Here is a 10,337-nt window from a genome sequence, read left to right on the forward strand (position 1 = left end):
TAATCTTAAGAATTTACAGCTACTCCTACGCAACAAATCACTGTATTCAGTGATCTTGCTAAAGAAGCTCCCAAGCTCAAGCTCAAGCTAGACTAAATTTTATAGCTACTCTACTCCAAAGTAGCATTTTGGATTATCACAACAAAAGAAGCATATTCATTTTAAACTTGTGTTTAACAATGACAAACTACTCCTAAGTGGGTCTTTGATCAAGAATCCTGACATGATGGGTTTATTTGGATGTATTTGAATTTATTCTCATTGAATTTAATCTCCACAGTAGTTGTTCTCATTGAACATGTCTGAACTTCACCAACCACATCACTCACTCACTCACCTGATCTTGGACTCACCCTTATTCTTCTTACAAGTTGATGTCAGACTTGATACATAAATAAAATTTGACATCAATGAAATTTAGACAGTGAATACAGTTTGGACAGTACTCCACTGTCAAATTTCATTTAGGGCAAAAACTAAATACAGTTTGGACAATTTGGAATGTGGGTGTGGACAGTACTCCACTGTCAAATACAGTTTGGACAGTACTCCACAGTTTGGACAGTTTGGAATGTGGGTGTGGCAAAAACTAACCACTGAACATACTAACATAACAAAGTATGCATGGTTCCAAAAAGAAAAGAAGATTTGACAGTAAGAATAAGAATTTGTTAACTGACATTTAGAGAGCAAAATGTAAAGATTTGTGAACATTTGTTAATTTTGAAAATTTAGAGAGAAGAAAAAGGGGCATACCTCGAGCTTGGATAGCCTGGGCTCCGGCTTGGGCTTGGGCGGCGGGGGCGGCGCGTAGTCCGGCAGTGGCGGGGACGGGAACGTCTGGGACTTGATCGGTCGGTGGTGCGCCTTGTAGGGCGTGGGCGCGGACGGCGAGTCCGACGCGAGGGCGGCGGGGGGCGCCGACACGGCCTTCTCGGGCGCCGGCGTTGAGGAGGCGTTGGGCGGCAATCCGGAGGAAGGGGCCGCCTTCTTGACCTTCTGAGCAGAAGAAGGCATGGGCGGTGAGAGGAGGAGGAGGAGAAGCTAGGGGGAAGGGAGGGAGGGGACGTACGTGCTGGGGTGGCGGCGCGGGGGAGCTGCAGTGGTGGGGGGCGCGGGGGCGGCGGGGGTGGAGTCCGGCGGGGGTCGGGGCGGCGGCGGGGTCGAACGGGATAGCGGGTGGATCTGGCGAGGGAGAGGGACGAAGGGATCTGGCGAGGGAGAGGGTGGAATTAGCTAGGGGGGATATTACTAATGGCGCACCCCGCAGCGGTGCGCCATTAGTATGTTTTTTTATTACAGTTCGAGCCCTCAGGTTATATTTCACCTAACCCAATCTAAATCAGAACCCACCCACTAGCCGACTGGTCAGCACGCTGCACACACACTAGGAGGTCCTGGGTTCGATTCCCAGGCTCCCCAATTTTTATTTTTATGCATTTAAAATGCTTTTTGATATTTATTTGTGTTTAAATCTCTTCAAACTTGTTTAAATCATAACAGTAATATTTTTTTATAAAAACAGTAATATTTTTTTAAAAAAATATGTTCAAATTTGTTATTTGAAATTTTTGCATGCAAGTCCTCAGCATCCTTACCTTCCAAGTCATTGGGATCCTCAGCATCCAAGTTTTTTGCATGCAAGTCCTCAGCATCCTTACCTTGCAAGTCATTGGGATCCTCAACATCCAATTTTTTTGCATGCAAGTCCTCAACATCCTTACCTTCCTTACCTTGCAATTCTATAGCGTCCCTGCAATATGGGACTTTATCATATGGGGCTTTGTGCAAAACTCCAAACACGACCAAACCATCATATGCTACCCGGTCCGTGACCTGCCAATTTGTCCCTTCGACAATCTGACGCTTTACCTTTGGAAACATCACAGTTGTATAAATATAAGAGGCAGCAATCTCCAGAGGGTGTGCATTCAGCTTAGTGAAGGGTATCGTATGTGTTGCTACTGCGTCTAATGCTTCTTCATTCTTACGCATTATGGATACACAGTGCTCAACATGCTGCAACAAATCAACAAGCTGCATTTTCCTGTTCAGGTGCACATGAAGCCTTGAGTTGAGAGACTCACTCCTCTGATTACTCATCATGCCAAGGAAATATCTACCCTTTGTGTATGCAGCAGCCCATTTGCGTCGCAGCTCGTACATCCTGTTAACCCATGATGACCTCTTTCCCGTTGGTTTTATTTTGAACCGAACCTTATAAGCCTCCCATCTTTTCTCAAACTCATCAACATCCCAACGACGGTAAATGAATTCCCTAAATTCCTCAAGCTTTTTCTTGCGGAGGTGCATCACCATATTCTCCTCGATATGCCACGTGCACAAACGATGATCTGTTCCAGTCCACAGTACCTATTGCTTTAGCCATTGAACCGTCCCCATCGGTGATTGCTGAAATGGGTGCCCTCTGGGACATTGCCTCCAAAAATACATGAAGAAGCCACTGGTATGATGCAACTGTTTCGTCTGACACTAGACCGACCCCAAACAAAACTGTGTTGTGGTGATGGTTCAGACCAACAAATGGAACAAACGGAAGCCTGTACTTGTTAGACCGGTATGTACTGTCGAACACCACGACACCACCAAAGGCAACATAGTCAATCCGGGACTGTGAATCAGCCCAGAATATGTTCCCTCAAATGGCCTTCTTTGTCTTTTGTGTATTTGAAAAAGAATTCCGGGTCTGCTTCTTTCTGTGCAATCATATAGGTGAGCAAATATCTAGCGTCACTGCCTTCTATCTTGCGCTTCTTCTGGATTGAAACATGGTTGTATAGGTCTCGATCTATAAATCCAAGCTTGTCGGGACCTCCGGCATTCTTCTCCATTACATTCATAATCTGATGTGTTCGAAGTCCACCAACAGCATACTCGATGACATCGGCCTTTTGTGCGTCAGTCATTCTATGATGACCCGATAAGTAGGGAGTCAGGTCAGCAGGGACAAACAGATGGTTATGCTTGTCCACAAAATTCTTGACGAACCAGAGGCCACTACTATCTTGTAGCTCAACCTGAAAAAGAGCGGGACACCCACACCGAGAAAGACCCCTCGGTGTTCTTTTTCTATCAGCTCTGTTAAAGTGCTTAAGGGCCTGCCATCCTTGTTTGCAGCACTTGTATGTCCTTCTATATGCATTTTGTTTCGGACCCGGACCCCTGTACTTCAGATCATCCTTTCTAACACCAAACCCTTTTTTTCTCGCATACCCTACGTAGAACATGTAGGCTTCTTCCTCAGTCCTGAAAGTCTTCTTCACAATCTCTATGTATTCCATACACTCATTCAGATCTGAACCAGCCATGCCTTTAATATAATTTCCTTTACCTTGCATGTGTAAATCATCTAGGTCTATACCATCCTTGCCTGCATCCTCATTATCGTTATCATCCGTGCACATACCATCCATTCCTTTGCCTTTGTTTCGTCTATCACCCATGTCCTTGTCATCCTTGCCTGTATTCCCCAAGTTTTTGCCATCGTTGCATTTATCATCCATATCGTTGTGCTGCCAACGAAAACAGATAGACAATGTTACGGATGGATAGCATACATAATAATTATGCAATACTCTGCTTAAAAAATTGATTTAATTTTTCATATCGGATTCATGTACCAAACTCAGTCCTTCAAAAGCTGTAAGTAAGTATAAAATATTCCCTGACTAAATCCAGAAATATTTAATTGATTGTACTTGTTGTAACTGATGATCTCCTAACTAAATCCAAAGTGCACAAATCTTTCAACTCCCCTGATTATCTGCAAACTCCATTCAAAATTGTGTCCTAACTGAATCCAAAATTATCACCTAACTAAATCCAAATTATCTCGTCACTAAGTCGAAAATATCTCCAAACTCCATACAAAAATAATTATCTCCTAACTAAATCCAAAATAACTTTCTTTGAATCCAAATCTGCTGACAAATTCTCATGGCACACAACCCTAACTAAGTGCTTTAATATGTCCTAGCTAAATCCGACTTACACTTCCTTTGAAAAAAATCTTGTCACAACTTTCTGAAACCATAAACCCTGACTAACTACATCAACATGTCCTAGCTAAATCCAACTTACACTCCCTTTCAATAGAAATCTCGTGACAACTTTCTGAAACCATAAACCCTAAACCTCACATGACATATCCTAAACCCTAATCAAATCCGACCCCTATTGGTACTATAAGCATAAGGGACCAGCAAAGATTTGAGATGTCTAGGCACTTACAGCGAAGATCCGGCGTGAAAAAGTTGATGCACGTCGATGAGGATGATGTGGCCTCTCGGGTCGGGGAAGGTGGCGTGCGCTCGGGGAAGGAGGGGAGGCTCGTCGGAAGATCTGGCGTCGCGACCCGAGCGGGGTGACTTCCGATGGAGGGGGGAGGGGGAGTAGGAGCAGGAGGAAGGAGTGACACGGCGAATTCGATCGGCGGCGATCGAGGGCGCCGGAGGCGATCGGCGGCGATCGAGGGCGCCGATGTTAGGGCTCGAGAGGAGGAGAGAGGACGAACCGCTCGAACCAAATTTCAAAAGAGTACGCACGATGATTGGACCTCTATAATGAAGTGTTTTATTAATGCAATTAATTTAATCGAAAAATTTCGGACGAGAATACCCCTGGACTTAATTGGGCCGATTAAAGGTATAAAAAAATTTAGGTCGAAAATACCCTTGGGCTAAAAAAGGCCGAGTTGTTCTAACCCGTTAGATCGGCCATATAATACACGTGATTTGGTGTATTATGATGCACCATAAAATCTCCCTAAAAATTAGGCATGATATAAATTGCATGTTAATATTATTTAGGATATAATTACTTGGTTAATCCTGTCATTCACATTAGGCATGACATTAATTTATGGAAGGTACTAAACATGTTTAACGCTAAATATCAGAGTGACGTATAGACTATTGGATACATGTGGTTGAATGGATGAAAATTGTTGTATCTCCTCTACTCCTTTTATATTGGTCTAGGTGTAGATACTTTAATAATTATGGTTGTGTGCGAGCGCATAATGCAGAGACCGGGGTATGGCCAACAGAAAAGGGACCAGAATCAAACGAAAGATGTAAAGCGGCAACAATATTACAAAGGATAAATTCCTAACCAACAGGTGCACGCATACCTATTAGGAGGCGCATACCTCTATTCAGGCTAGCTCTTTGAGGTGCCACTAACTATATATACGCACACATGCATCGCGTGGGTGTGCTACCACTTAAGCGAGAATACGCAGACACACACATATAGTTTGGGGAACAAAATGCAACCTTCGGAGTCGCACAAGGAGGCAAAACTGGAGGTGCAGCACTACCAACCTGAGCTGCTGAGGGCAGCTCGGATGGGCCTTCTGCACCAACTACGTGATATTCTGGGCAGTGACAATACAACTATCACACCGGTTGTGTTGGAGCCTGTAGTCATGATCGACATTGAGAGGGTCGACATCGACGTTGAAAGGGTGGACACCCTGGAGATGGACTCGATCCTCCATGTCGTTGCGGCGAGCGGCGATGAAGAGAACTTCTTGGAGTGCGCAAGCGTGATTCACGAGAAGGCCAGCACCTCCTGGACGCAGGCAATAGCAAGGGTGATACGCCCTTTCATTGCGCTGCAAGAGCTGGCGGGGTGGAGATGCTCTCTCGTCTCATCCATCTGGCAAGAGCCGACGGCGGGCATGCAAGGGTGACGGATGTGCTGAGAAAGCAGAACAAGAAAGGCGAGACGGCCCTTCATGAGGCCCTCCGCTTGGCCAACAAGAAAACTATGAAGGAAATGGTTAAAAAGTTAATGGAGGTGGATCCAGAATTGGCTTGCATTCCGCATTGCGACGCTACATCGCCCTTGTACCTGGCCGTCTCACTAGGACATGATGATATTGCAGTCTTTTTGCATTCGGAGAACGAGAAGCTGTCCTACTCTGGACCATATGGACAAAACGTCTTGCATGTCGCCGTGCTTAGGGGCAAAGGTGCGTGTTGTTATTTTATGATTTTAATTTGATGGAGCATTTCTGTCCATCTCCCCATACTTTAAGATGCATAGTATGCCTAGGGCGCATATAGATGTGTCCTACTTGTTGCATATCTAAGTGACCCAATCAAATATAGAAGAAAAAGAAAAAGGAAAGAAATACCCGCATGAACCTTCGTGTAAAATCAATGACATGAGATTTATATGTGCAATACTTAGGGCACATCTAGATGTGCTTTAGCAGGACTGTATTTTTTTGGATGTTAAGTTACAACAATTTCCTGGGATTTCTTTGCCACACTAATTACCATATTTTGGTTGTACTTGTCTTTCGAAAAGAGGGAAAACTTTATATCTTTACAAACTTTGAAGTCCAGGCATCTCACATCAGCTCGGTACAAAAGGTCAAAAAGCTAAAGCAACAAAAATGTAATATGATCGCATCTGTAATCCTATAACTGGACTGTCATGAAAATGGGTTGAATATATCACGTGCTACCATCTCACATCGGCTGCACCCATAGTCTATGAACATTCATGCCCTACGCACATTGTAGATAAATCATGTGAGGATCCAGCTGGTAGAAATATTACCTGCAATATTTTTTTTGCAACTTTTGTCCAGTTAAAAGCACAATCATTTCAATAATTCTATATTTCCCAAACTAAAGTGTATAATCCCACGTGGATTCGAAGCTTTAGCCAGAAGTGGGGCAACCGGCAATCTAGAAGTAGATGCTGGACTAATCTATTGTTGTCACGGAATAATAACATACACTATTCCTTATCCTCTCACACAACACATAAGTTTAACATACTTCAATTTCAAAAGATTTCATGAACGTCCAGCAGGTTAATTCTCGGTGGCAAAGTTCTAACCATGAAATTATCGAAAGACAACTAATTACTCGATACCACTCTTGGCATACAATACTCAAAATTATACAAGATCAGCTATTGGCTTATATCTTTTGACTCTGATTTCACTAGAACTTCATAAAAATAAAATAAATAAAAGTGCCACTAGAAAAATTACAGAAGTCTGCTTTGCTAATTCCGCGGTCTAGTGAGCTCCCGTGAAAATAAAAAGTAGTTCAACTTGAAATGCACAACTGTAAATTCGGTGAATTCAGTACTTCATTGTAGAAAAATAACAGAAATACATAATCATTTCGTACACATGAAAGTATTCCCGAAGTTCAACAACTGTTAATGAGTACTTAGTTCGGGGGGGGGGGGGGGGGGGGGGGGGGGCGGTGCACTTCCCATCAAATTTCAATGAAGGTTGTGGTTCAGAAGAGTTCATGAAACAACGAAAAATAAAATAAAAGTTCCGTACCAGAAAAGAGCGTGAAAAATCCAGAACGTTCAAAAGTAAAAAAATAAAACAAAATACAAGATAAAAACCCTCAAAGAAAGTTCACCGTGTAGAATTTTCTGTTCATACACTACAATAAAAAAAAGTTCATACACAAAACAAAGATTTTTTTAGAATAATAGTTCCTTTTTGTATTAGAATATTTTGTACATGGTCTTTTTGCGGATTTCCATATTTTTACAACAAAAACCAAGAAGTTCAAATTAAAATGAGTAATCAATTCATTGTCTAAAGAAAATTGAAAGCCACTCTACCAATTAATTCTCTATTAAAGGACGAGCTCACATGAAAATAAAATAGAAGTTCTATAACTAAAATAAAATGAAAAAGAATACTCAAAGTTCAAGAGAGAAAAAACGGGAAGTTAATAGAACAAAAATGCGAGAGTTATTTCAGTAGTTTATAGTTGGTTACTGTGAAAAAACTAACTAGAATAAAATTATACTCCGGGATAGTTAGAATTCCCAACTAATTTAAGGTTTTTGTTTTGGTTTTAAACAGACTACAACCATAGCCAGTTGTTTTCCCACAATCTATTTTCTCTAAAACTACCAAGGGTCGCGATTACTGTTGTCGGTTGCTATAATTTTGTTGAAAAACTTATTTAACGAGGTTAACAATATTAATATTTTAATTAGAAAACTAGTCAGGAGAAAGAAAAAGAAACATTCATTAAAAATATTAATATTGTTAACCTCGTTAAATAAGTTTTTTCTTTTATCCTTAGCATTCATTTAATTTCTTCTTCCCCTCATGATGCTCATTAACTCGGTCGAGTAAGCCAGAGTATGCCATGCTTTTGTGTCAAAGGTCAAAACTTTAAACATGAGAATATTGTGTGTTGTTTATTTTCTAGTTCTAACAGATCAATGGATTTTGGTTTCAAAAAAAAAAGTATAGATTTTGGTTTCATACATCAAGGCCTTAGCATGCTTTATATTCTTTCAATTCCCTGTTAAGGGATTAACTCTTTCATTTTGATTTGACGAACCAAAAAGTTGTGTCTAGCTAGGTTCAGTTGCAATTAAATTTGAGTAAGTTAATGGTGTGAAACCTTACCTAGATGCATCTTGAAGAAATTGTATCATAGGCTCATAGCTCTCTGACAAATTAAATGAACAACCGAAATTCCAGAGATTACAAAGAAGTTACTGGACTGGAACAAGGCCCTCACCAAACAAGCGGACAAATTGACTGGAAGTACGCCTCTTCATGTTGCCATATCATGGGGGAGTCAAAGCAAGGAGGTGATCAAACTACTATTGCACTGTGACGAATCTGCCGCATTTTAAAGCGAGAATAGTGGGTCGTTCCCTATACATGTGGCAGCAACGCTAAGTTCATGGTCTACACTTCGCGTGTTGCTGGACACGGTGCCCACATGCGCAGGACTGCGTGATGGTAATGGCCAGACCTTCCTACATGTTGGTATTGCGAAGGAGCACCCTCTTGTGGTCGGAAGTTGGTACCATCACATACCATTTGCACCAATTATGAACGTGCAAGACAATCATGGGAACAGTCCACTCCATCTTGCTGCCATAGTCGGGAACCAGTGGGGTTTCTATCTTCTAATTCAGAACCCGCAAGTTCAGCTGGATTTAGTGAACAACAAAGGCCAAACACCGCTAGATATTGCATGGACGAAGATGCCACAAGGCCTTAATTTCATGCTGGTACGTAGTTCATCAATCTTATTCTTGTTCTGCCATATTTTTGAATCGGTAGTATGCTGGTCTAGATATGAGTAGGTTGGTGGAATTTTCAACTCGATCATGAGGAACACATTAACCTTATTTTTCTTGCAGAACCCACGAAATAGGATATACCTACTACTTAAAGGTGCAGGAGCTAAAACTGCTGCATACCTCTGTGATTGGTTCCTCAAAGAACATATCCCGCCAATAGAAATTAAAGTGGAAGAAAAGAAGATCTCAGATTCCACGCCGATTATTGGCATTGGGTCAGTGCTAATTGTTACGGTAGCTTTCGCAGCAGCTTTCACCTTACCAGGTGGCTTCCGAACAGATGACTTGAAGGGTAAGCGTGGAACAGCTGGAATAGCTATGCTTGCTGGAAAACCAGTCTTTCACGCGTTCATCATCGCCAACACACTGGCGCTCGTTTCCTCAGCTCTAGCTACCATGAACGTCATGTACGCTGGGGTCACCGCAGTCGACATACGCACGCGCATGACCTCCTTCATCATCTCCATCATCTTTGTCTATTGCTCGGCCAAGTCCTTGGCTGCCGCATTTGTGTTTGGACTCTACGTGGTACTAGAGCCAGCTGCCCCCAAAATAGCTTATATTTCATGTGCTATCGTATCCCCTTTCCTTTTTCTCGATGTTGTCTGGTTTATCTTCATGGTAGCTATCGGGGAAGTAATGCTACTCAAAAGGCTAGGTTTCAAGGCATGGCTTCACAATTTCAACTTCTCTCGACTACCAGTAAAACAACCTACAGTTTTGGGATAGGGATGTCAGAGTCAATCCGTGGTAATCTTCTTGTAATGTGTCACTCGCAACAAAGGACACTCCTAGCCAATACTACACCATCGGAAGGGCTTTCAAGGTCCAGAGGTTTCAACTTTCATCAATGTATGTTCCATATTTCATATGTTCACAGTTTTGAGCAAGAATTTAATGTAAGGCTCATTTCCCTAGTTATTTAAAAGTGTACTTTCGACCATGTTTCATACATGTGAGTTTCATTTTGAAATTTGAAATAAGTTTCCATAACTGTATGTTTGAGGAGAATTCTGGTTGTTTTGGTCTAGTCCATATTACAACCTCAAACTACCACCAAAGTCTAAACCATAAACGTCAGGGGGCCCCCTCCAGGTACGTGTATGTAGGATACATCACATGTATATACTACGAGCGAAAAAAATGAAGCCAAACTCAGCGGGAGCTCCTATACGCCGCTCTCTGCGGCAAACAGCTGCAGTTTCGCATAG

At 42.1% G+C, this 10,337-nt stretch overlaps 1 pseudogene; it reads left to right on the top strand.

Moving 5' to 3' along the window:
* Positions 1-5,264: 5,264 nt before the first annotated feature.
* On the top strand, positions 5,265-9,954 carry LOC123115592 (protein ACCELERATED CELL DEATH 6-like; annotated as a pseudogene).
* Positions 9,955-10,337: the final 383 nt, after the last annotated feature.

The sequence above is a fragment of the Triticum aestivum genome, chromosome 5B (genome assembly GCF_018294505.1).
Source record: "Triticum aestivum cultivar Chinese Spring chromosome 5B, IWGSC CS RefSeq v2.1, whole genome shotgun sequence".
Classification (NCBI taxonomy): domain Eukaryota; kingdom Viridiplantae; phylum Streptophyta; class Magnoliopsida; order Poales; family Poaceae; genus Triticum; species Triticum aestivum.